The sequence below is a fragment of the Panthera pardus genome, unplaced genomic scaffold (genome assembly GCF_024362965.1).
Source record: "Panthera pardus isolate Hobbes unplaced genomic scaffold, ASM2436296v1 HiC_scaffold_17, whole genome shotgun sequence".
In the NCBI taxonomy this organism is placed as follows: Eukaryota; Metazoa; Chordata; class Mammalia; order Carnivora; family Felidae; genus Panthera; species Panthera pardus.
This window is the reverse complement of record NW_026526732.1, coordinates 9,597,995-9,618,057: the sequence shown is the minus strand read 5'-3', so window position 1 is coordinate 9,618,057 and position 20,063 is coordinate 9,597,995. Positions and strand designations below refer to the sequence as shown.

The following is a 20,063-nucleotide window of genomic DNA, read 5'->3' as shown; positions in this document are numbered from 1 at the left end:
GCTCTCGTCAAGATCATTGATAATCTCCATGTGGCTCCTTCCAGTGTGTTTATCCAACTTGACCTTTCAGAAGTTAGAGCTGTTAGGACCCAATGTCTGTTGGCCTTCCTCCTCCTCTGCACGGTTCTTTGTCAGTCTCTTTTTCTGCCTCTTCCACCCAGGCCTGACCTGGGATGTTGGGGTTCCATTGGGTTCACCACTAGACCATCTTCTTTCCTCCACCTTAATCTTCCTTGTCACCAAGCTCACCATTTTCTGTAGTTAACTCATTTTTATGTGAATGGCTCTTAAGTTAATATCTCAACTCCAGACTTTTCCTCTGAGGTTCAGATTCATGTCCAGCGACACACTTGACCTAGACATTTGAATGCCTCATGGACACTGCAGAATTAACACACCAAATGGAACCTCTTCCACAGGCCCTCTGGACCTTTTCACAGCAGCCCCCCTCTCCATTCTGTTCTTCACCTCAATTATTGCCACCGACTGGGAATCATTCATGATGATAGCAATAAGAGCCGACGTTTATTGAGAGAATTAATGTGCCAGGCACTTCCTTAAACTCAGTCTATTTAGTCCTAACAACAGTACCATGAAGTAGGTGATGAGAATAGTAATAAGAATAGAATTGTATAGCTCCTACTGTGTGCCAGGCACTGTTTTAAGTATGTTACAGATACTAACTCATTGGATTCTCAGTAAATCCGTGAGGTAGATTCTCTTACTCTCCCTGACTGGTAACGTCAGACTCTGAAGCAGAGAGACGAAGTTACTTCCCACAGCACTCAGGGCCCCTCGGCTAGTAAGTGGGAATACAGTCTCGGCAGAGACGGAGTGTGGGCCGTGCCAACACCTCATTTTAGTGCGATTATCCCCTTTTCCCACACAAGGCAGCCACGCCTCCATTTCCGCTCCCTCATCTAGTTCCTCAGAAGTTCTGTTGGTTCCAACTCCACAGCGCAGCCCCAGGCTGCTCTCTCCTCCCTCTCACGAGTGAGCAGCTTCCTTCAGGCACCATCGCCTCGCCCCTGGATCGCTGCAACCTCCTGCCTGTCCTTTCCGCTTTCACTCTGTCCCCATCCGGCAGTCTTGACGTGAAAGCTGGACCGTTTCAGTCTGCTGCTTGGTACCGTTCAGAGGCCCCGCCCCGTCAAGATAGAGATGAGCTCCCTTCTGTGCCGACAGGGCCCCGCCTAAACCTCGTCCTAGCCCTTCGATTTCTGCTCTGTGGCCCCCCGGTCTTTTTTCACGTCCTCGTGTGTGCCAGTCTTCCCTGCCTCATTGTCCCGCATATACCCCTGCTCCATCGCTTCTTTGGTCTGTGTTGCTGTCCCTTGTCAGAGGACCTTCCCTCCCCACCCCTCACAGGGCTGTTTTCTCCTTTGCACAGCCCTCACCCCCAAGGGCAAGAACCTTAAGTGTTTGTCTCTTTCCTTTTGCTGTTGTTCCCCCATTAGAATGTAAATTCCCAGATGGCTAGAACTCAGTAATTATTTGTTGAAAAAAAAAATATAGGTTAAATTTTAGGCTGCACTAGAAACCTAACTTTTCCCTAACTTTTTCAGGTGATGTGCTCTGAGTTCTAGAAAGGCTGATTCTTCTGCACACTGGCACACAACTCACTGCTAGGTTATAGAATGTCTGCACGGTTCCTCCACTTCTGGGCCACACAGACTATAAGAGTCCCAGGACATCTACATCTGCGTTTTCTGTTACTTTACTCTTAGCCCTTCCCATCTATCTTTCTCCTCCTCCTCCTCCTCCTCCTGTTCCTCCTCCTCCTCCTCCTCCTCCTCCTCCTCCTCCTCCTCCTCCTCTTCCTCCTCCTCTTCCTCCTCCTCTTCCTCCTCCTCTTCCTCCTCCTCTTCCTCCTCCTCTTCCTCCTCCTCTTCCTCCTCCTCTTCCTCCTCCTCTTCCTCCTCCTCCTCCTCCTCCTCTTCCTCCTCCTCTTCCTCCTCCTCTTCCTCCTCCTCTTCCTCCTCCTCCTCCTCCTCCTCCTCCTCCTCTTCCTCCTCCTCCTCCTCCTCCTCCTCCTCCTCCTCCTCCTCCTCTTCCTCCTCCTCTTCCTCCTCCTCTTCCTCCTCCTCTTCCTCCTCCTCCTCCTCCTCCTCTTCCTTCTCCTTCTTCTCCTTCTTCTCCTTCTTCTCCTTCTTCTCCTTCTTCTCCTTCTTGTTTATTTATTTTGAGAGAGAGTGCATAGGGGAGGGGCAGGAAGAGAATCCCAAGCAGACTTCACACTGTCAGTGCAGAGCCAGACATGGGACTTGGTCTCATAAACTGTGAAATCATGACGTGAGCTGAAATCAAGAGCCAGATGTTTAACCAACTGAGCCACCCAGGTGCCCCTACCCATCTTTCATGCACCACAGAACTTGACCTTTGGGAGACCCCTGCTGCCAAGCATGGTGGTGCTGACGTTTTTGTGGGCAGTGGAAGGAAGTGAGGCAGGAGTGCTTTCACCCATGGTGAGGAGCTGAGCGTCTGAGTTTTTGGCCGTATTTCTACCTGTGAATGGCCGTTGGATAAGGTGACCTTTAAGGTCCCAATCCGACTGTCACCAGCTCTGTTTCTCCTGGCATTGGTGTACAAATTGAGCACTAAGTTGAGACATCTGGATGGCCACAGTCACAACTTTTCTTTCTCTCTCTTTATGCCCACTCTGTCCCTCAGCAGCTCTATGTCACTGTCCCTAGGGACAGCTCTTCTGGAGCCACCTTAGATGTACAACTACTTTAATGGCAATTTTACTTTCCTCAGTACTAATTCTCCCAGGATGGGGTCCAAGGAAATGTGCCTTATGCAAATTCCTGTAGTAAGCAAAATGATGGAATTTGGGCTAATTTTAGTAAACAGGCCATAACTGTTAGCAAATTAATTAAGATCTTGTTTGTAGTTCTTTTGTGGAGGACAATAAATTATCAGCTTATTTAAGACCCTGTGACTTCCAAGGAACTGTCATTCTGTGTCTGTGAAAGTATTGAATGTGGATGGGCCCCTGCTAGGAGGTGTAGGAGTGTGCCATTCACACATACTTTTCAAATTGGAGCATATTATCTCTTACTGAGTAGGAATAATGACTGTAATGAACTAGGGAGACCTTTCTTCTAAAGCAACAAAAACAGTATGTTCTTAGTTGACAATGGAAGGGTAAACACGACCCTAATTAGTGACTGCTTCAGCTTTTCTCTGGTCCTAAGCTCATGGCGTAGAGAGGTAGCAGTAAGCCAGCTCGATGGTCCCGACTTGCAGCACTTGTGCCCTGGGATACCCTTCCCAAGTGTTTGTGCTTTTTAATTTGGAATAACTGGGAAGTGATAGGTGGAAAGCAGCACTTTCTCCTCTGCCAGTGTACAGAGGTGTTTCTGTTGTGCAAATAGGCAGGGCCTAAGTTATTAGAATCTACGTGTTTGTTTGCCTGGCTTTTCCTGGTTCTGAACATCACCTTTAACAGCCCCTCAGTCAGGGAGGTCGGGGAAATGAGATTCTTCATAGACAGTAAAGAGCATTATTGAGGAAAGTACTGTTGGTGTTATAAGTACATTGTGGGTTAAAATGACTTTTATGGGTTAACCTGTATAGCAGTGATAGTACTTAACAACATTACCTCTTTAGAATTACTTAGAGTTCTGAAAAATCCATTGACAAATAGACTTTAGCCAGCTAGTATATGGATTGATTGGGGAAGTTTGTGCTGGGTCAAGAAGCAAGGATTGGCCTTGGCTACCATGGCAAGAATAATAGCTACCCCTACGTATCCTCTGTGGGGAGCTCAGTGTGGGTTGTGTAGGATTTCATTTCTTGTGTCACACTAGGCTTGGTCACTCTGACCTTCTGGTGGCCTGCAGAGTACTTTTGGCTTTTATGTGGAAGCTGTCACTTTGCACCTTGAATATCAGACCTTCTGCCAGGACGTCTTGGGATGATTCTCAGGCTGTGGAGAGTGCACTTCCACAATGCAGATATCCTGAGATGGCCTGAAATTAGTCGCTCCTTCCTGCAACTGTCTCAGGTATGTGGGCACCAGGAATACTCCTTTTTTCTTTTTTCTGGAAGCAGTAATCTCTGCGGTCTTTCTGGGCCATCTCAAGCTTGACTTCTGCTTTCTTCACTCACATACCATCTTGTCAGCCCTGTCACCTGATTCCTGCATCTCTCCCCACTTCCTTTGATATTGGGGCCCTAGTTTGTGTTGGACCTTCTTGGCAAGAGGCAGAGGCAAGCGTGGGCTCCCTTCGTTTAGTGTTAAATTCCTCATTCCTGGTGTGGAGTGACAGAGCTTTGAAGGGGTCTTAAATCTGTTGATTGTCAGTCAGGTGGACTGCACCGTATTTGCTTCAGACGCAGTGTTAGGGGAATGGCGTAGGGTCTATTTACACAGCTCCTTTGAGACTCTTAAAGGTGTCCTGCCTTGGTATATAATACAGTGAGCTGTATTGACAGTGCAGCTTTGTGAAGAAAGAACCAAGTTCAGCACCTCACCGTTTCCTTCAGTTGCTTTGATACAGTCTGTTTTGGAGTGTTTGGAGGGGAAATCAAGAATAAAATAGATTTTTTTGGCCTCTTACTTTGAATGTAAACGACCCAGCACTATCCAGAAGATGCTTTTATTATTATTAGAACTAAAAGATGGTGTTTTAGCTTGTGTTGATTGACTTGATTGAAGTGCTTAATCTTGAAGACCTCTGTTTTGGTCTTTCTTGGGAAAAAATGAAATGTTACTTGGGTAACCTTTTTGTCTGGTTTAATTGGAGAAAATTTTTATATCATGGGTTTAAAAGAACAGCTGCTCTGGAAGCAAGAGTTTTTTCTTCTTGATCATTTTACCTATTTTATTACTTTATTTTGTTTGTAATAGATGTCAGTGAGTCTTTATTTGATCCTGACCCCCCCCCCCCCCCCCCCCCCCCCGCTTTAAACATCAAATTGAACAAATACTTCTGGAAGCTCCACTGCCTGCAGGGCATTGTGTTAAGAGGTTCAGACATAAATCACAGTCTCTGTATTAGGGTGGGTGAAGTCATCTTTCCTTTACACAGACTCTGGGGTGATCTGGGGTGGGTAGTGTTCATAGGACTGGACATGGTTTTTGATAATGTAGATAATGTAGAACAATTAATAATTGTTAAGAGTTTAAATTTTGGATATGTTTTCTACCACTTAGTTGAAACTTTAAAGAGATACCATTAACAATACATATAAACTACTTTAATATTTTTCCATGATAACCTCAGGTCTGATAGAAAGATATATTCTTCTCCCTTCTCTTTTATGTTATGATCTTAATGTCATGGGAAGATAATAATACAGAGTTTGTAGTAGTATGTTTAGAAAATACTTCTAGCCTAAGTGTATGATACCCTGTCTGTATGCATGAGGAGTCTTTAACACATGGCTTAAATTGTGCAAAAATTAGTTTCAAATGACTTCCTCAGTGTCTAACTTCAGATAATTGTAACAAAAAAGAAAAGAAAATGGGTAATATCCCTGTCCCAGCCTAGTCACTTGTCACTAGTATAACTGGGACAGTATCCTTGGCCTGTCTTCTTCCCCTGTCCCTAGAATGGTGTGGGCCTCCCTGTGTTCTTACTGAGGCCTACAGCAGACCTACTCATTCTCTTCCAAGGGCTTCTCAGGCAAAGCAGACAGCTGTGAACACTTGATACTTGACTTCGCTTGGAATTTAGCAATGTGAACCTCTCTGCCTAGAAAGTCGTTCCCTAGATCGTACGGCTGTTACTTCAGAATGGTGTTGTCAGGTGATGCCTCCTTATGACCAGACTAATGTGTGGTGTTAACTACATGGATGGGCAGGAGGTACAATGCAGTAGATGTAAGAGTTTGGCTTTTGCAGTAACTGGGGAATCAAAATTTACAATTCAGTAGGAAAATGGCCTGTTTTTCTTATATATTCTTTTTTCATTTCCTTATTTATGAACTTGAATGTTGGTTCAAAGGCCTCAGTGTGAATTTTTAGAACGGTAGTATGACATCAGTCTTGTGGAGGCAAGACTAATATAATGTGTGTGAAGAAAGGAAACCTTAGACATTATAAAATGACTAATTTAGTGAATATGCTTTTTATGCCATTGTATTTTGGGGGGGTTATTGCTTTTTTATTTTTGATTTTTAATACTGGTCATTTTTTTTACCTTACCCTCCCTGCTTATTTAAAATAATCTTTTCTTCATTTTCTTGACTAGGAATCCATTTTCTTAGCATTTTAGAATAAGTGACTGCCTGAAGGTAGATTTTATTTTTATTCTGAAGACCCAAGTTCTTATAGAAATTCTTCAGTGAAGTTAAAAACCACTTCACACCAAAGGAGAAAACCATGGCTAGAAGAACCCCCTGCACAGTTTGATTTCCCACTTAAATGGCCCTCAGTGCCTCTGTATCTATGAAAACTGTTGGCTCAGTCCCTGCTGGCTTTGGGGACAAAGCCCAGCTGGCCTTATGAAGGTGGCCCGAGTTGGGTGATTAATTGGAGATATTTTTATTTGAGGCCTTGAGCCATCTTCAGGTTTGCAGGAGACAATCTTACATTGTAATGGTATTTGAAAGGTGTATTCTTATTGTGCAGTACACATTTGAACTGTTTAAATTGGGAGAAACACTGTCGTTTGTCATCTAAATTGGAAAGTCAAGGGTATGTTTGATTCATAGTTTCTCCACTGCTTAGCATGGAGGCTAAGATGTAGGGCAGTTAGGTGTTTGTTCAGTGAATGAATAGATGGACAGATGTGTGGGTAAATGGATTTAGTTGTGTTTTATTTAAATGTTTATTTTTGAGAGAGAGAGAGAAAGAGAGAGAGAGAGAGAGCGAGCAGAGGAGAGGCAGAGAGACAGAGGGAGACACAGAATCTGAAGCAGGCTCCAGGCTCTGAACTGTTAGTGCCGAGCCCAGACTGAACTGTTAGGCCATGAACCGTGAGATCATGACCTGAGCCGAAGTCGACGTTTAACTGACTGAGCCACCCAGGCACCCCTAGTTGGGTTTTATTTAAAAAACATTTTATTTAAAAAGAAACAGCAACAGATACATTAAGTCTGAGAGAAAATAGCCACTTTGAATCCTTCGTGCTCCTAATTCTTTGGGTAAGTGACTAGGAGAGAAGTGGATTATCACATGGGGCCAGGTGTTGTAGACTCTAAGTGTAAAGTTCTCTTTTGGCCAGCAAAAGAGCCGATGCAGGATTAAAATGAGAGATGGGTAATATCCGGGAAAAAGACAAGAGCCCCTTGCCCTGTATTTACTCAGATCAGAAGGCTTGCAAACGTGATGGGCATGTACAAAGAGACAAACTAGGAACATTAACTGGGGGACGTGAGGGGGAAAAGGGGATTTTGAAGATATACAGCGTTTGGGATTTGGGTCAATATAAAACAAAATCCGGGCGCCGAGCAGATGGGTAGATGGTTGTTAACAGCAGACAGGAGGCACCGTGCCTGTTTATCTTTGCCAGCCTGGGGGATGAGACAGATAGGGGGAATAACCTCAGGGTTAATAAGCCACCTTTTCTTTTGTTAACCACCTCTGCTCTGGGCTGCTTTGCCTGCAGTGCAGTGGTCCATAGTCCAATCCACCAATTTACCTACCCTGGCTCTATTCTCCTATGAAAGCAGCTTTCTGCTATAGTACTAAACTTGGGGTGCTTTCACCCTGAGTATCTAATCTTGTTGTTCCTATGTATTGGGCACCTTTGCGCCATTTCTATTTCAGGCCTTTGCCTCTCTTTCTATTTTTGGGGACTCATCTCCCTCCCCCCCCCATTTTGAGGTGCCTCCCTATTCTCGGGGTGTCTTTGCACCCCCCTATTCTTGGAGTGCCATCTGGTTTACCCAAACTCTGGTGTGAGCATTTTATGGCTTTGTATTTCTTTATGCCTTGTTAACCCATTGGTGTAAGCCCGGAGGATTCCTGAACTTATCCCGCACAGCCAGGTTGTGCTGCCTCAGCTTGGGAATGTTCTGGGAAGGATATTCAAAAAGGCAAAAGGAGAAAGAAACAGAATCTCCTTTGTTTCCATGCATTTTACTGGTATCTGAGAGAGGTAATTCAGACTTTGGGCTCCTAGATTGAAATCCCTGCCTTAATTTCCTTATGTATAGGACCAGCCTAAATACTGAGTTCTTTTTTTCCCATCCTGGCTTTTATTCTTTCATCAGCCCAAAAGGATGACAGGGACAGGTGGCAACATTTCATAGGTAAACAGAGGAAGGCAGGGTGATGGAGTATATACCTTAGGGCCATTAGTCTTGTTGATGAACTAGTTTGAGAATCATCCTTTTTAGGAACAATGGGAAGGACATGTTCTCCGTCTATTTGATCTATAGTACATTTTGGACCATATTATCCTAGCCCTCAACTGTTGCTTTTACTGAATTACCCATTAACCTCAAACCTTTATTCTTGCTTTCTATTGGAAATAATTATAAATCCTGTTCTGCATTTGTGTGAGGTTGTTAAAGACACTATCCTTTCCATCATTTGATGGCTCTACTGTGGTACTTTAATGTTGACATTTTTTCAGAACTCAGTACTAGGGAAAGGTTGTCTTTCCTGGGTAACTAGACAATGTCTTCATTTCTAAGAATAAGCCATCCTCAGTCCCCTTTTGTCTTTATTGCAAGCATACTTAAGGCCAAGTTTTTTGTGCTTACTGTTAACATTTTTACTGTCTTTGTTTTCTTAACTGTTTCTCCTTTTTGAAAGTCTGTTTTATAAGTTGATAAGTAATCTTACTTATTTTGTATGTGCTTTTTATAAAGTGAATTAAATATTTTTCTGGAGAGAGTCATGTTTTTAATACATTCATTAAAACAAAGTACATATTCATTAGTCATTAAGTATGTTGAGTTTAAGCTTCTTTCCCTGCTAATTCTGGTCAGTTTTTCTTATTTCATCCTGGCCTTGCTGATTATTTCCAAATTTAGGTGTATAAATACTATTTTATTTAAGATATTAAGATTGTGGTGTAAGAAGTTGAAGGAAATAGAGCTAATCTGCTTCTTTCAAAAACCAAGCTTTTGATAAAACGATTATGAATCCCTTCTGAGAACCTGGGTGATATAAATCATTGCCTGAGCCCAAGAGTCATGTTCATTATCTCTAGCTATGATTATAGCCCTTAATGAAATGTGGTTTAAGGGAAGATTTGCATCATTACCCTTTTTTCCTGCTACCCAGTGTCTATTATTTGAGGTAACACTCTTTTCTGGGAAAAAATGTTGCTCTACTGATTGGATAGAAGCACAGTGGAGATTTAAATTCTGTGGTGTATTTTCTCATGCCATATATTTTCTCATGTTTTATTTGTATACCTACTCAACAGTACTCCGAATTTACTAAGTTTTCCCTGATGCTTTTCATTCTTGTTAGTGTTAGTGTAACCACACTTGTGGGAAGCAGACATGTAGAACTCACAGGACCCAGACAGACACCTTTATTGATGAACCCCATTTCATATCCACTATTTCTCAGTTTAGAATTCTTTGAACTATTTCATATACAGAATGTTATATTACATGAAAATCTATGGAGATACGCATCTGTAGGTGCTAAGATGTGGTAGTGTGATGGTGGGTCCTTATTTAGCTTCCTTGAACTTTATTTTGCTAACTGGTAACTTTCCTACATATGGTTATTGTTACAGTAAAAGGAAATAATAATAAAAAATCTTGAATTCAGTAATAATTGAATCAGAATAATAAGTATTTCCAAGCCTTTGGTGATGGTCCATTTATTCCCCAATTTGTATAACCAAATTCCTGTGTGAAACAGCTCCTTGATGTAGAACGTGACGTGATTTCGCTTGTGCTCAGAATCTTCCCAGTAGTACAGCACAACTGGTAGCTTGTTTCCAATAATGGAATCTCTACTTCATCTCATTTCCTGTACATCCTTTCCACTGCCATATCTCCTCCTCTCCTCCTTTCCACTGCCCTATTTCCTACCTTTCTCCTGTCCTCTGCCCTATCTCCTACTTGAATTTGATTTAACTTTGGATCTGTGTGCTTGTCATGATTTTTTTTTTTTTTTTTGGTAAGTTCTGTATATTAGATATAGTACTATATTCCTGAAGTATCTTTTTAAATCAGTGGTACATACAAGCGTTGTGTTCTTTATCATCCAGTCATCCTTCAGAACTACTTTCCTAAATTCAGGTTGGTCTCTTTATTATTAGGAAATAAACTTATGCCTCTTGTCCTCTGCCCGTCCAGGTCTTTCCTTGTCACACTCAGGGTTGGCATCCTTTCTAGCCAATCCTAGCCTTGCTCTCCTGTTGGCTTCTTGTGTTTCCCCCATGCTAGGCATCTCCTACTTTGACTGCTTACCTGGTTTCAGCTCTTGCTCACTTTGGGGATGATTTCTTTAAAAAAAAATTTTTTTTTTCAATGTTTATTTATTTCTGAGACAGAGAGAGACAGAGCATGAGTGGGGGAGGGGCAGAGAGAGAGGGAGACACAGAATCGGAAGCAGGCTCCGGGCTCCGAGCTGTTAGCACAGAGCCCGATGTGGGTCTTGAACTCACAGACCGCAAGATCATGACCTGAGCCGAAGCCAGACACTCAACCCGCTGAGCCACCCAGGCACCCCAATGATGATTTCTAAACGTACATCTGAATATGTAGGTGATACACTATGCCCCCCCCCCCCCTCCTGGAAATAAGGCTGACTGGATATTCTGGAAAATTTTCTGGCTGTAAACACTTCCAGTAGAAATATTGGAGAAGATAAAATAATCACCCTTTTGGGGCACCTGGGTGGCTCTGTCAGTTAAGGGTCCGACTCTTGATTTTGACTTGGTCATGATCTCACAGTTCGTGGGATTGAGTCCTGCATTGAGCTGTGTGCTCACAGTGCTGAGGTTGCTTGGGATTCACTCTATTCCGCTCTCTCTGCCGCTCCCCTGCTCATGACCCCCTCTCTCAAGATAAGTAAATAAACTTTAAAAAATAAACACTCTTGGGGTGCCTGGGCAGCTCAGTCAGTCAAGTGTCCAACTTCGGCTCAGGTCATGATCTTAACGGTTTGTGAGTTTGAGTCCTGCGTAGGGCTGTGTGCTGACAGCTCAGAGCCTGGAGCCTGTTTCGGATTCTGTGGCTTCCCTTCTCTATCTGCCCCTCTCTGGCTTGAGCTGTCTCTCTCTCAAAAATAAATAAACATTAAAAAAAAAAAAACAAACCACTCTTTTATAATCTTTATTACAAGACAGTGAGAAACTCACAAGTGGGGAAGAAGATGAGGAGGAGTGAGCATTACTGAGAGAAAAAGGAAGAGTAGGAAGGGACACCCAGGGGAGCTCTGCTGATACCAAGCACCTAGAGTTCAGGGATATGGAGTTTCATTGGAACCTCTTTGAAGGGCTGGGCTGGGGGTGGGGAGAGAACACCCATTAGCAAAAGGAGGAGGCTTCTTCTTGAAAAAAAAAAAAAGTCTTTTTTGAATATATTAGGTTTAGGATTTGAATTTGTGTTACCTATGTGGTCTGGAAAACCCCAGGCTGAGAAACTCCTCTCAATGCTTCTGGGTTGGAAATACCCAAGGGCTTGGTAGAAGTAAACATGAATCGCCTCTGGAAGAATGACACCTTCAAACCATTGATTCAGAGCTCTGGAATATGAGCAAACAACAAAACATTACTAAACATATAAGGAAATGAGCCACCATGAATGAGAGTCACCTTAAAGTTGGCTGCGATGTGCCATTTGTTCCATCCATTCATTCCTCAAATTTTTACCCATCACTCATTATATACCAGGTACTATTCTCAGTGCTGATGTTATGACAGCAAAATATTTCCCATGGGGAATGGGAATCCGGCTCTTGACTGGAGGATTTGATACATTTGGCCCAGGGCCCTGCCCACTTGAAGGCTCTGGGTCAAACCATTGATTTATGTTAGTTCCTTTATGTTACAAATGGAAAAACTGAGATCACAGTGGTCAAGTAATTTGCCCAAGACATAAACCTCAGTTTCCTTGTCTGTAGAATGGGGATAATACCTATCCCACAGGGGAGCTGTGATGATAATGGTTTGACTAGCATATCATCTACCACAAATGGGCCTCTTCTTCCTTCTCCATCATCCTGACAGTCACAGGTGGTACAGAGACTCAGTCTTTCTGATTTTCAGCTCTGGTGCTTTTTTCTGCTGATGATTTGACTCCATAAGATCTTTGATTGTCCAAGCCCATACAAAGTCTCACATTTTCACTGTTAATTGTTTTGTGATCATTTCATGTACGAGCTTTGCTTCCATAGCTAGATTGTGAACTGTTGAAGAAGTTCGGGTACCAGATTTTGTGTTTTTATATTAACTTTACATTATCTAGTCTTTTGTTGGTCACTTGGTAGGTGTTTTATAGTATTCATTTATTGTGGCCTGATTAAGCACATAATGCCATTGTTATGAGGAAATAAAAATATTTCTGCCCAGAAAAGTCATTATGGTCCTTATGTGAGAGTTTTGGCAAAGTAAAAAAGAAATGCTTTTGCTGGCTGTTTATGAGGCAGACATCTGTATTCCGCTGCTTCTGTCCCTGATTGCTGAGATGATTCTCACCTGGTTTTCTGCTTTTTTTCTTTACAGTCCATGGCTGCTCATTCATTCAGTGCCAAGCATGTTTACAGGTTCTACTCACCAAGCTGGCACTCTGTCTATGTGCTGGCAATTATTAATACCCCCACAACCACTTCTGTAGCCCCAAGCACATGTTTGCAACTGGAAATGTGTACATTTGTATGGGTACTGGGTCATCAGTTAGCTCTGGTCCCCTGCCTTCTGCCTTAGTGCAAGGCCTTGAAGAACAGTCCGGCGTGCTTGGTGTGTCCGCCCTGTCCATCTGTGGGCCAAGGGTCAGGCACTTCTGCTTACCATTTGAACCAGGAAGGAATCACTTGGAAGTTCTCCCTCCCATAGAACCCATCTGAGGCTGGGCCAGAGCCAGGACTCTCTGTTCTCTGTGCAGTTACTGGCTGCATTTCAGCTACCCATTTGAGCTCTTTCTATATGAAAAACATGAAAGTGCCAGGGGATTGTTTTTTTGAAAGCAAAAAAAGATGGCAGCAGATGTGAGAACAGATTTACTCATCATGATGTAAATTGGTGCTTTGTTTTCATTTTAGTTGAACAATAAATAGGTATTCATGAAAATATTTGGCTGTAAAAAATTAAGAAAAATAACAAATTGCTATTATCTATTATAATCCAATTCAGTTTCTTTGGAAAGAACTTCAAGTTGTAAGTTTAAAAATTTACTGACATTTATGTTAGTATTGCATTAAGCCTATTAGTAAGTTTAAAGTAAAAATCCAAAAGACATAATAAAATTCAGATTTACTGTAATCATTGGTACCTGGTTTGTACAGATATAATAGTTTCCAGGAATATGGAATGTGGTAGTGGAACTAATGTACAATTGTTTTGCCACATCCTTTATTTTTTTTCTGGCAGTTATTTTTGTTTCTTCTTTTTTACAAAGGAAACTTTATATTTTGCGTTTCTTCTATAGCTGTGACCAAGAGGCTGATTTCTCCACTACATCTAAACTTGCTTATTCTTGATAATGTGCTGGACCATAACTGCTTTGAATGCCCTGCGTTGATAATGCATCTGTGAAAAGATCCTGTATTACTGGAATTCCTAGTAAACTTCAGTGCGATGATATCACCTGAATGCTACTAAAGGGACATTGGTAGGAGGTTAGGGATATCTTTAGCTGCTTTGAAGTTTATATTATAATGGTATTAGTATTTTAAGACAAGTTTTATTTAGTATATAATTATATTTTATGCATTTACAGTCATTCAAGGCTATATACAGTGTTTTAGATGACCAAGAGCCCCCAAATTTTCAGCTTTTTTAATGGAAAGATTTCCAAAATAAGCAGTGCTCTTTAATCAGAGGATAGTGAATATAATAGAACCTGTGATTTACCAGTTGGGGCCTTCACTTTATTCTTTTGTGAGGACACAGAGTGCTGCTCTTGGAAGGGTTTGCACATTGGGCTTCTTCCTACATTTAATCTCCATTCCATTAACAAATATTGAGTTCTTGTTTAGGTCTGGAGATTCAGTGAGAAGGCCTATTTCCTTCTCTCAGGAGGTTCATTGTATAATAGGAAAGATAGACCAGGAAGGCAGGCTGGAGGTATACAGGTTTGGGATCCAGACAAATTTGGATTCAAACTACAGGGTGAATGAAGTGTATTAAATTCTGTGTAGCATTTGTGTGACTACAGGTTTGCGTGTTTGAGTCTGTTTATCTTTGCCTGTGGCAGTGGAAAGACTTCCTGTAGTTTACTGGCCTATAAAAAAAAACACGATTTGTAACATCATTCGGAAAGCATTTTTATTGCTATATAGGATCATTTGTTCCTGGGGAAAACATTTTTAACACCACATACAAATAAAAACACTTTTATTCAATTAAACATACATTTGTTGAATACTTAATATATGCACTGTAAAAGGCATCTTGACAAATAGGCATCTAAAAGTCCTTACCCTTAAGTAATGCCTGTGCCAGTGGGGAATATAGGGGCTCAGATACCTACTGTGTGGTGGAGAACTGAGTGAACAACTTAAGAAAAACGGAAAAGTACACTGTGAAGATTAAAGAAGAGAAGTCCGCACCCAGTAGGGAGAGGCTGGCAAGGATGTATGGAGTGGGTAGTTTTGAAGATGCATCAGGAGAGGTGGCTACAGTTGGGACTTGGGATGGGCTTTGTAATCAACAGGGATACGCTTGGGGCTTGGTGTACAAATAGAAGGTGTACTTTGAAAGGAATATGATTTTTAGAGGTCAGAGGTAGAAGACAGGCTCAACAGATACATGTGGGGTCACTCTGTGAAGAGCCCTAAATGACAGGCTCAGGAAGGTGTCCTTAGGCAGTGAATGAGGTCAAGTGACTGCGATGAATGTTACTCCTGCGATGAACCCTGTTTGGTCACGATTTTCTTTATATGCTATTCGATTTATTAATACTCTGTTTAGGATTTTTGTATCTTACTCATGAGTGATACTGCCTTTAATTTCGCATTCTTGCAGTCTCCATATTTGGTTTGGTGTCAATAGTACCCTCATAGAATTAGCTGTGGGTGTTTTACGGAGTTTCTGTAATACTGCTGTGGTCTGTTCCTTGAAAGTTGGTAGAACTTCTCTGTAAAATACCTGGTCCTGGTGTTTTCTTTGTGGGCTGATTTTAAACTACTGAGTCATCTTCTTTCATGGTTATGGCACAGTTTAGACTTTATCTGTCTTCTTGAGTTAGTTTTGTTAAATTATGTTGCCTAGGAATTTGTTTCATATGTTATCAATTTTTTTTTAGTGTTAAATTATTCATGGTATCCTTTGATCTCCTTAATCTTCACTATATCTACAGTTATACCCCTTTTCCAATTCCAGTATTCTTCTCTTCATTTATCTTGTCAAAGGTTTGTGTCTTTGATTATTTTTCTTTGAAGAGTCAACATTTGGCTTGGTTTAGCCTCTCTAATGTTACTTTTTCTATTTTATGAGTTTCTGTTTTTATCTTTATCATCTCTTTACCGTCTTTTGGTTTATGCTGTAGTTTTTAATCGAACATTTAGCTCCTTAATTTACGACATTTCTTTTTTTTTCTATTATAAGCGTTTAAAGAAATAAATTACCCACAAAGTATCCTTTTCTTTTTGTTTGTTTGTTTATTTATTTAGAGGAAGAGTGTGCGCGTGAGCGGGGCAGGGGCAGGGACAGAGGAGAGGGAGAGAATCCCAAGCAGGCTCCACACTTGTCTCAGCACAGAGCCCAATGTGAGGCTCGATCTCCTGAACCATGAGATCCTGACCTGGGTTGAAATCAAGAGTCAGATGCTTAACTGACTGAGCTACCCAAGCTACCCTCACAAAGTATGCTTTTTCTACAGCAGGCATGTTTTGGTGTATAGTATTTTAATTAATATTCAGTATTTTAAACTTTTCATTACAATTTTTTCTCTGTTTCATAAATTATTTAATTTTTTAAATGTTTATTTTTGAGAGAGAGAGAGAGAGACAGAGCGCAAGCAGGGGAGAGGCAGAGAGAGAGGGAGACAGAGAATCTGAAGCAGGCTCCAGGCTCTGAGCTGTCAGCACAGAGCCCAACGCAGGGCTTGAACCCACAAGCTGTGAGATCATGACCTGAGCCAAAGTTGGACGCTTAACCGACTGACCTACCCAGGCACCCCAGGTTTCATAAGTTACTTAGAAATGTGTTTAAGTTTGTTTAAAAATTTCCAAAATATAGTTTTATAATTTAGATTTTTGTAATTGCTTTTAACTTAATTTTAAGTCATATAATAAGTCTCTATGACACTTACTCTTTGAAATATGTTGAGACTGACTTTACATGGTAAATTTTTGTTAACATTTTTGTACGCTTGAAAAGAATGTGCATCCTCTGAATTGGATACAAGATTCTATATTTGCTCATTTTGACCAAGTTTGTTCATTGTGATGTTCACATCTTCTAAATGTTTACTTTATTTTTCATCCAGAGAGTGGATGAAATCCCCTACTTTGATGGTGGATTACTCATTTCTCCCCATCAGTTTTTGCTTTGTGTATTTCAAAGTTATTTCATTAGGTATTTATTAGGTTAGAGTTGTGGTATATTTCAGGTGAGTAGGACTGTTTATCACTACGTCACTGGCTCACTTCTTTATTCTCTATTAACTACTTTTGCCTTAAAATGTATGTGTATTTTTCAGTATTAATATAGCTACCTCAGTTTTCTTTTGGCTTTTGTATAACATGGTGTATATTCTTTTTAAAATCCTTTTGTTTTCATTCTTAACATGATCTTAGGTTTTAGGTGTCTTTGTGAGAGCATGTACGTACAGTTGACCCTTGAACAACACTGTTTTGAAGTGCATGGATCCACTTATATGTAGATTTTTTTTCAATAAATACAGTGCAGCACTGTAAATGTATTTTCTCTTACAATTTTCTTAATAGCATTTTCTTTTCGCTAGTTTACTTAAAAAAATGTTTATTTATTTTGAAAGAGAGAGCATGAGCAGGGGAGGGGCAGAAAGAGAGGGAGAGAGAGAATCCCAAGCAAGCTCTGGGCTGTCAATGAAGAGCCCATTGTAGGGCTTGAACCCACAAACCATGAAATCATGACCTGAGCCAAACTCAAGAATCAGACACTTAACCTCCTGAGCTACCCCAGTGCCCGCTCTAGCTTACTTTATTGTAAGAATACAGTATATGATATATATATAACATACAAACTGTGTGTTAATTGTTTATGTTACTGGTAAGGCTTCTGCTTAACAGGCTATTAATAGTTAAGTTTTTGGGGGAGTCAAAAGTTATATGTGGATTTTTAACTGCATTGGGGGTTTACTAAAATTTTTTTCTTTGTGTAATCTGATACACTTTACCTGTCAGATTTTTAAATCATTGATAATATTGTGATTACTGATATATTTGCATTTCTACCATCTCTGTTTTATTTTATTCTCCCTTTTGTTTATTTTTCCTCTTTTCAGGGTACTGATTTGAGGTGTAGTGTCTTCCCCCCACCACCTTCATTTCTGGTCTTTTAGTGATTGCCCTTTAAATTTCACCATGCTTACCTAAACTAATCAAGTTTGAAGTTAATCAGCATTTTAACCACTCTCCTGGACAGTAATAAGGGCCTTAGAATACTTTAGCTCTGATCATCCTCCTTCTGATAAAAATATCTTTTTTTAAAAAAATTTTCTATTTCCTCCCTAAATAGACACAGGTTAGTGGTTAAACACATGGGGTGGATGCTGGTAGCCTGGTTTGATTCCCAGCTCTGGGCCTACCAGATAAGTAATGCTGGGCAAAACACTTCCCTTTCCAGTGTCTCGGTTTCCTCACGTATAAGTGTAGACAATAAAAGGACTTTGTCATAAGGCTAGGATTTAAAAAGAAAATGTTTTTTAATGTTTTTATTTTTGAGAGAGACAGAGCATGAGCAGGAGAGGGGCAGAGAGAAGGAGACACAGAATCTGAAAAAGGCTCCAGGCTCTGAGCTGTCAGCACAAAGCCTGACAAAGGGCTTAAAGCCATGAACTGGGAGATAATGACCTGAGCTGAAATGGGACGCTTAACTGGGCTACCCAGGCACCCCTATATGAGGCTGGGGCTTTTAAATGAGAAATATAGTGCCTGTAAAGCATTTAGAACTATACCTAGCAAGGTCACCTGGTTGGCTCAGTTGGTTGAACGTCTGACTTGATTTTGGCTCAGGTCATGAACCTAGTGTTGTGGGATCGAGCCCCGCATCAGGCTTGGCGCTGGGTGTGGAGCCTGCTTAAGATTTTCTCTGTCTCCCTCCCTTCCTCTGCCCTTCTCCACTGCTTGAGTGTATGCTGTCTGTCTCTCTGTCTCTGTCTCTCTCTCCCTCTCCCTCTCCCTCTCCCTCTCCCTCTCCCTCTCCCTCTCCCTCTCCCTCTCTCTCCCCCTCTCTCTCTCTCAAAAAAGAAAAAAAGAATTATACCTAGCAGTTAACAAGTACTGTATAAGTGTTTGCTATTATTGTTGTTTTTTTTTTGAAAAGACAGTTTAATTTTACCTGTATGTTTAACTTTTTGTTTTCATTGTTTCTTCTTCTGAGACCTTCCTTCTGGGTCATTTTCCTTTTACCTGAACAATATCCTTTGGAAGTTATTTTGTGAGGTCAGTTGTTTTAAAATTTAGCTTTTGTTCTTTTTAAAATGTCCTATTATTCAACAGTAATTTTTTTTTTTTGCAGTTTTATACATTTATTTGAAAATCAGCAATTCTCTCAATATTAATTCTTAAAAGACAGTTCTTCCAGGTATGTAATTCTTTGTTATATGTCTGGCATCTAATTCTGTATTTTTCTCCCAGTACTTTGAAGATTTAGTTCATTGATTTCTGATGCCGTTGTTGCTATGGGATGTCTGCTGTCAGTCTGATTGTCATTCTTTTGGAAGTACCAGTCTTATTTTTGGCTGCTTTTCAACTCCTCTCTCTGTGTTTTACTAAAATGTGTGCAGATGTGGATTTCTTTTTTATTTATCCTGATTGGTGTATATTGTGCTTCTTGTATCTGTGGACCTTTTATCAGTTCTGGCAGATTCTGTCATTATGTCTTTAGATCTTTTCCATTTTCTCTTTTCTGTCTTTTTGGAATTCCAGTTAGATTGGTCCTCTTCCATCTATCCTCTGTTTCTCTTAATTTCTCCTTTATATTTCCTGCTACAAAAGATTTCACAGAATTCTTGAGCTATTAGATCTAGTTCATTAATTCTTTCTTTTGGCTGATATTGCACTCATAAATTGTATTCAGTTTTAGTGATTAGTTTTCCCTTGCTGAAAGTTTTATTTGGTTTTCTCTGGTCATTTTAGATCTTATCTTATTGCTTGCTTTTTCATTCCTTTAAGCATTTCAGGTATTTTATTTCTTCCTTCCCAATCTGTATACTGTTTATTTCCTTTTCTTGTCTTATTGCATTAGCTGGGACTTCCCGTACAATGTTGAAAAGCAGTGGTGAGAGAGGAAATCCTTGCTTTGTTCTTCACCTTATTGGGAAAGCTTTGAGCTTCTCACCATTAAGTAGCTGAATGTCTTTTGTAGATATTCTTTATCAAGTTGAGGAAGTTCCCCTCTATTCCTAGTTTACTGACAGTTTTTATCATGAATGGGTGTTGGATTTTGTCAAATGATTTTTTTTACATTTATTGATATGACCATGTAATTTTTATTTAGCCTGTTGATGTGGTTGATTACAATAGTTGGTTTTTGAATGCTGTACCAGCTTTGTGTACTTAGGATAAATTTCACAGCTGTATTTAATTCTCTACATATTATTTGATTCAGTTTACTAATATTTCTTGAGGATTTTTATATCTATTCCATGAGAGATACTGGTCTCTAGTTTTATTTTTTTGTAATGTCTTTGTCTGGTTTTGGTATTAGGATAATTCTGGCCTCATGGAATGAGTTAGGAAGTATTCTCTTTGCTTTTATCTTTTGATGAAAGAGATTATAGAGAATTGGTCTAATTTCTTTAAAATATTTTTAAAGAAATATTTATTT

The 20,063-nt window shown here is 40.5% G+C and overlaps 1 protein-coding gene across 2 annotated transcripts in view; it reads left to right on the top strand.

Moving 5' to 3' along the window:
• Positions 1-20,063, top strand: part of TULP4 (TUB like protein 4) — a 242,569-nt gene that overhangs the window by 29,418 nt on the left and 193,088 nt on the right. The gene's annotated exons all lie outside the window — the stretch shown is intronic.